This window comes from Rhipicephalus microplus, unplaced genomic scaffold (genome assembly GCF_043290135.1).
Source record: "Rhipicephalus microplus isolate Deutch F79 unplaced genomic scaffold, USDA_Rmic scaffold_14, whole genome shotgun sequence".
Taxonomy (NCBI): Eukaryota; Metazoa; Arthropoda; class Arachnida; order Ixodida; family Ixodidae; genus Rhipicephalus; species Rhipicephalus microplus.
The window spans coordinates 4,738,403-4,744,639 of NW_027464587.1; positions in this window are offsets into that span (position 1 = coordinate 4,738,403).

Consider the following 6,237-nt stretch of genomic DNA (forward strand, 5'->3'; position numbering starts at 1 on the left):
GAGGTATTTGTATGATAGGGTAGGGCTAATGGGAACAGACTTTATGCTATAGGTAAATTTTTCTGGGCTCTTTTTGCGGGTGAATGACATAATTTTACACTTAGTTAGGTTTAACGGCATTAGTGACTTATCACACCAAGTTACAATTAAATTTAAATCATGTTGAAGTTTAATGCTGTCGTCTGGTGTACAGATTGGAGAGTATAAAACGCAGTCATCGGCAAAAAGTCTTAATTTGGTTAGCACATTGGTGGGTAAGTCATTTATGTATATTAGAAAAAGGAGCGGGGAGAGACAGGCACCTTGGGGGACGCCGGACGTTACGTCGGAAAGAGGTGAGACGTGGTCATTAGCGCTGGTGAACTGCTTACGGTTTTTTAGAAAATTTTCTATCCAGAAAATTATGTTGGGAGGGATTCCAAGGTTGCATAGTTTAGAGAGTAAGAGGTTATGAGGAACACGGTCGAATGCTTTAGAGAAATCTAAAAATATGGCGTCAGTTTGAAGATTTTCATCCATGAAGTGAAGAATATCATGTGTGAATTCGGCCAGTTGTGTTTCGCATGATAGTTGTTTCCGGAAACCATGTTGGTGATCGAAGAAAAAATTGATGGATTCCAGATATGTCATTAGGTTTGAAGCTATAATATGTTCGAGCATTTTAGATGGGATGCTGGTTAAGGAAATAGGTCGGTAGTTAGCTGGGATTGCGCGGTTGCCTGATTTAAAGATGGGAATAACCTGAGCTTTCTTCCAATCGTCTGGGACGTTTCCTGTTTGTAATGATTGTGTGAAGATTAGGCAAAGTATTTGGCTTGAGACAGAAACGGTATTTTTTAGTAATTTACTGTTAATGCTGTCGCAGCCCGCCGAGGATGAAACTTTAAGATTGTTAATGAGTAGGAATATTCCTTCTGGGGTAATTTCAATTTCTGGCATCGCTACAGCTGCAGATTCGGGCAGTGTTACGGTATCAGTGGTGTTGGCAGAGGAAAACACAGACGTAAAGTGGTCATTTAAAGCAGAAGCGCACTGGTCAGCGTGTATTGGTTCTCCGTCAGCGTTAGTGAGGCTTATTCGATTAGATTGTGACTTGGGGGACAGCATGCGCCAAAATTTGCTGGGATTTGATTGAAGAATTGATAGTAGGTCATGGGAAAAGAATTTGATTTTTGCAGCTTTTAGTTCGGTTAAGTACTGATTAGCGCACGCGCGGTAGCGCTCCCACGCAGTTGAACTTTGGCTTAGGCGGGCCGTTCTGTACAAGCGTTTCTTTCGGTTACAGAGTAATTTTAGCTGTTTGTTAAACCATTGGCAGTTTGAATCTGATTTAATGAGGGTAGAAGGAATGTATTTGTTTTTGAGGTTAAGCATTGTAGTCTTAAAAAGTTCCCAGTTACAGTTGACACTTCGTTTTAGGTGCGTATTCCTAAAGTTTTCTAAGAAGTTGGCGAGTTCGTGATTAATCGCATCAAAATATGCTCTCTTGTAATCCGTGATTACCTTCCGTGTGGGTGATTTCTTTTTAAGCGGGGAGGCGATGCAAATATGGATTAGGTTGTGGTCACTAAGACCAGGGAGCGTATTAATGGTTTTTATGTCGTCAGGGCTCGAAGTTAGCAGGAGGTCTAGTATGTTATTGCCCCTGGTAGGGCACGTAATAGCCTGGTGAAGGTTAAAATCAAGGGCAGTGTTTAAAAATTGTTGCTCTTTAGATGATGTCCCATTCGACGCTGAAAGCAACGACCAACTGATTGAAGGATAATTGAAGTCCCCAAACAAAAATATAGGTGCATTAGAATGTTTATTTGTAATGGTGTGGAGGGATTGATGAAGTAGGTCGCAGAAGTCGGGGTGGCTGTCTGGCGGCCTATAGCAGACGCCAAAAACAAATTTCGAGGCTCCGTTGGAGACAAGAACCCAGATTAATTCTATTTTATCGTCATGGAAAATAAGTGAGGATGCTAGAGTGTTTTTAATAGCTATGAGCACGCCACCTCCTTTCTTACTTTTGCGATCCCGGCGAAAAATTGTAAAATTTAAATTGGATGGAAACACTTCCGTATCTGTGACGTCATCATGCAACCATGTTTCAGTTAGTATCACCATGTCAGCACTGATATCATTTATGAAACTGCAAAGTTCGTCGCGTTTAGGAATTATGCTTCGTATGTTAGTAAATGCAATGTTTATGTTTAGAAATGCCATAGGACGGATACACGTGTTACACGAGGCGGAATGATTGCAAACCCGTCATGTTCTGCCAACAGAGGTGGCTTCCGATGATGCGCTGTTTTCAAATGTAATGACGGGTGAGTTCCGAAGTTCTGTGACTTTATCAGTTTTCGCGTCATAGAAGTATGATTTATTTCCAACAATAAGTTTGTCAACCCTCAGCTTAAATGCACACTTTTGTGGCCGAATGAATTTGAGTAATTTAGAGCGTGCAAGGCGAGTGGCTGCTGCAAAGTCTTCTCTTACGGCGAAGGTCGTATCTTTGAGCTTAATTCCGCAGCTCAAAATCTTTTCTTTTGTTTTAAAGTGAGCGAGCTTTATCATGATTGGCCTATTCTTGTCTGGGGCAAATTTTCCGATCCGATGAGCACGTTCTATGGCTCTTGGTTTGAGCGTAATATCTAGTTGGGCGGAACAAAAGTTTATGACGTTAAGCTCTGATTCTTCCCAAGTTTCTTTAACAGAGTCCTCAATACCTAAAAAGAGAAGGTTATTGCGGCGCAGTCGATTACTAGCGTCGGTGTTAGCAGCTTTTAGCGTTTCAATTTCATGTTTGATTTTGGCGGTGTCATCGGGTACGGCGCCCGATGAGGGTTCGATTTGGACTGTTTCTAGCGCTGAGATTCGGTTTGTTAGTGCTGAGAGAACTGTTTCATGGTTAGTTTGTACTGCCTTGAGCTGATTAATATCTTCACGAATGGTTAAAACGGTTTGCTCGATCTTCTTGATAGCGTCTGATAGAGGTTCTATCTGTGCTTTAGTTGGACCGGGGTTTAGTTCCACATCCCCTGATAGTAAGAGTATCAACTGTGACAACAATTGTAGGGTGAACACATTGTAACAAGTACATAGCCAGTTGCGCAATTTCAAGTCGTAGGGGCACGACACCGTGACAAGGAAGTAGTTATTGGTATAGTATTGTTTAGAATGGGTAAGGTAACCAACCTGGAAGGTGAGCAGCGGCGTGAACATTTTGCGCCAACCGGTGTCGTGCCCCGAGCTTTTGGTGATGTTGTGAAGATTATGTAGGCCGCATTGGCCCCACGTGGTTGGTGACGTCGACGATGAGAAGCGTTGCCAGGCGTAGTTGCAGGCGCGGGCTGGTATCAGCGGGCTGACGATTGGTGACGAAATCCGTGGTTGATCCAGATGGCTTGAGGGCGCTATGGGCACGGGTAGGTCACCGGGTGGTGACCAAGCGCAGTCGCCCAGGCCAACGGTGTCTGCAACCCAACAGGCCACGATCTGGAAGGTGAGCAGCGGCGTGAACATTTTGCGCCAACCGGTGTCGTGCCCCCCGACACCGGTTGTATATGTTCTGATGGTGGTGAGAGTGGAGCACGACTGTCTCCGTGGCGCAGTTGGCTAGCGCGATCGGCTGTAAACCGAAAGGTTGGAGGTTCGAGCCCACCCGGTGATGGTGTGTTGCTTTTTTGTTTGTGGTAATAGCTTTGAAGATATGTTCTGATGGTGGTGAGAGTGGAGCACGACTGTCTCCATGGCGCAATTGGCTAGCGCGATCGGCTGTTAACCAAAGGTTGGAGTTTCGAGCCCACCCGATGGTGGTGCGGCGCTTTTTTTCCTTTGTGGTGATAGCTTTGATGATATGTTCTGATGGTGGTGAGAGTGGAGCAGGACTGTCTCCGTGGCGCAATTGGCTACCGCGATTGGCTGTTAACCGAAAGCTTGGAGTTTCGAACCCTCCCGGGAGTGCTGTGTTGCTTTTTTCTTTGCACTGATAGCTTTGAAGATATGTTCTGATGGTGGTGAGAGTGGAGCAGGACTGTCTTCGTGGCGCAATTGGCTTGCGCGATCGGCTGTTAACCGAAAGGTTGGAGGTTCGAGCACCACCCGGTGGTGGTGCGGCGCTTTTTTTTCTTTGCACTGATAGCTTTGAAGATATGTTCTGATAGTGGTGAGAGTGGAGGAGGACACTCTCCGTGGCGCAATTGGCTTGCGTGATCGGCTGTTAACCGAAAGGTTGGAGGTTCGAGCCCACCCGGAGGGGGTGCGGCGCTTTTTTTTCTTTGGGCTGATAGCTTTGAAGATATGTTCTGATGGTGGTGAGAAGGGAGCAAGACTGTCTCCGTGGCGCAATTGGCTAGCGCGATCGGCTGTTAACCGAAAGGTTGGAGTTTCGAGCCCTCCCGGGAGTGGTGTGTTGCTTTTTTCTTTGTGGTAATAGCTTTCAAGATATGTTCTGATGGTGGTGAGAGTGGAGCAGGACTGTCTCCATGGCGCAATTGGCTAGCGCGATTGGCTGTTAACCGAAAGGTTGGAGTTTCGAGCCCACCCGGTGGTGGTGCGGCGCTTTTTTTTCTTTGGGCTGATAGCTCTGAAGAAATGTTCTGACGGTGGTGAGAGTGGAGCAGGACTGTCTCCGTGGCGCAATTGGCTAGCGCGATCGGCTGTTAACCGAAAGGTTGGAGGTTCGAGCCCACCCGGTGGCGGTGCGGCGCTTTTTCTTTCTTTGGGGCGATAGCTCTGAAGAAATGGTCTGACGGTGGTGAGAGTGGAGCAGGACTGTCTCCGTGGCGCAATTGGCTAGCGCGATCGGCTGTTAACCGAAAGGTTGGAGGTTCGAGCCCACCCGGTGGCGGTGCGGCGCTTTTTCTTTCTTTGGGGCGATAGCTCTGAAGAAATGGTCTGACGGTGGTGAGAGTGGAGCACGACTGTCTCTGTGGCGCAATTGGCTAGCGCGATCGGCTGTTAACCGAAAGGTTGGAGGTTCGAGCCCACCCGGTGGTGGTGCGGCGCTTTTTTTTTCTTTGGGCTGATAGCTCTGAAGAAATGTTCTGACGGTGGTGAGAGTGGAGCAGGACTGTCCCCGTGGCGCCATTGGCTAGCGCGATCGGCTGTTAACCAAAACGTTTGAGGTTCGAGCCCTCCCGGGTGGGGTGTGTTGCTTTTTTCTTTCCGCTGATAGCTTTGAAGATATTTTCTGATGGTGGTGAGCGTGGAGCACGATTGTCTCCGTTGCGCAATGGGCTAGCGCGATTGGCCGTTAACCGAAAGGTTGGAGGTTCGAGCCCACCTTGTGGTGGTGCTGCGCTTTTTTTCTTTGGATGATAGCTTGAAAGATATGTTCTAATGGTGGTGACAGTGGAGCAGGACTGTCTCCGTGGCGCAATTGGCCAGCGCGATCAGCTGTTAACCGTAAGGTTATAGTTTCAAGCCCTCCCGGGAGTGGTGTGTTGCTTTTTTCTTTGCACTGATAGCTTTGAAGATACGTTCTGATGGTGGTGAAAGTGGAGCAGGACTGTCTCCGTGGCGCAATTGGCTTGCACGATCGGCTGTTAACCGAAAGGTTGGAGTATCGAGCCCTCCCGGGAGTGGTGTGTTGCTTTTTTTCTTTGTGGTAATAGCTTTTAGGATATGTTCTGATGATGGTGAGAGTGGAGCAGGACTGTCTCCATGGCGCAATTGGCTAGCGCGATCGTCTGTTAATCGAAAGGTTGGAGTTTCGAGCCCACCCGGTGGTGGTGCGGCGCTTTTTTTTTTGGGGCTGATAGCTTTGAAGATATGTTCTGATGGTGGTGAGAGCGGAGCAAGACTGTCTCCGTGGCGCAAAGGGCTAGCGCGATCGGCTGTTAACCGAAAGGTTCGAGTTTCGAGCCCTCCCGGGAGTGGTGTGTTGCTTTTTTCTTTGCGCTGATAGCTTTGAAGATATGTTCTGATGGTGGTGAGAGTGGAGCAGGACTGTCTCCGTGGCGCAATGGGCTAGCGCGATCGGCTGTTAACCGAAAGGTTAGAGTTTCGAGCCCTCCCGGTGGTGGTGCGGCGCTTTTTTTCTTTGCGGTGATAGCTCTGAATAAATGTTTTGACGGTGGTGAGAGTGGAGCAGGACTGTCTTCGTGGCGCAATTGGCCTACCCGATCGGCTGTTAACCGAAAGGTTGGAGGTTCGAGCCCTCCCGGGAGTGGTGTGTTGCTTTTTTCTTTGCGCTGATAGCTTTGAAGATATGTTCTGATGGTGGTGAGAGTGGAGCACGACTGTCTCCGT